Raw genomic sequence first — 920 nt, forward strand, 5'->3', positions numbered from 1 at the left:
AGTAGTTTTTGCTGAAGGCTGTGTCAGAGCTCCGACTAAGATAAACTTCCAGTGATCTCTCATGTCTAATGAAATGAATGAAACTTTTTGAATGAGGTAGTCTTGACTGTACATACTGTTGTACATGATGCCATCAGCATAGCAAGTTATCATAAAGCAGATGTTTTATGATATTTTTTCTTAGAACTTGTTTAGTATTCATACTGTAAAGATTTTTTTTGTGCAACAGCAATTTTCTGGATCCATAAAAGCAGAATTCAGTAATACCTCTGAACTCCTGCTAGGGTAATACAATTTTAGGCTTCATAGTATCTACATAAATCTAAAACAATGTGGTGCTCTTCTGTTTATTCCTGTCGGTCTTTTAGAAAGGTAGAGAATGGTAAGCCACGGCTTAAAAACCCCATCAGAAATTCCCATTCACAAATACTTAGGCGGCTTTTAATTTCAACAGCTCTTAGTTTTGAAACACCGTAGTGTCAGTGAAAAGTGATCATGTAATTTCTCTTGCCGCATAAATCTTGCAGCCTAGAAAATTATATTTAGGAGGGCTGTTCTTCACGCTCTTCGCATCGCACCTGTCACATTCTCATCTGACTGCTCTGAGCTTCACGGGAGAGCTCCTGAGTGTTTGTCACCCGCCAAGCCTCGTCCGCACAACCTAACGCCTCGAAGCAGCGTGGAGATGTCTCCAGAGAAACACCGCATGAAAACGCCGCTCGGGATCCTCTCCCTCACTATCTAGACCTCATTTCTGAAGCTGCCGCTTCAGGGGTGCCCCGGCCCTGAGGTAAATGGCCCGGCCCGAGGTACGCTCCCGGCCCGGCGCTGGGGTGAAAGGGGGCACAGACCGGCAGTCGCCCCGTCAGAGGCTCCCCAGAGCCCTCCCGGTGCCCCGCGCACCCCTGCGCGCTTCGGCG

At 47.1% G+C, this 920-nt stretch overlaps 1 protein-coding gene across 1 annotated transcript in view; it reads left to right on the plus strand.

The window, feature by feature from the left end:
* Positions 1-630: 630 nt before the first annotated feature.
* The window catches only part of OXR1 (oxidation resistance 1), a 276,422-nt gene continuing 276,132 nt past the window's right edge, over positions 631-920 (plus strand). The window contains exon 1 of the mRNA XM_017731281.1: positions 631-790. The gene's annotated coding sequence lies outside the window, so the exon portion shown is untranslated. The remainder of the gene's footprint in view (positions 791-920) is intronic.

This window comes from Corvus brachyrhynchos, unplaced genomic scaffold (genome assembly GCF_000691975.1).
Source record: "Corvus brachyrhynchos isolate BGI_N302 unplaced genomic scaffold, ASM69197v1 scaffold710, whole genome shotgun sequence".
Taxonomy (NCBI): domain Eukaryota; kingdom Metazoa; phylum Chordata; class Aves; order Passeriformes; family Corvidae; genus Corvus; species Corvus brachyrhynchos.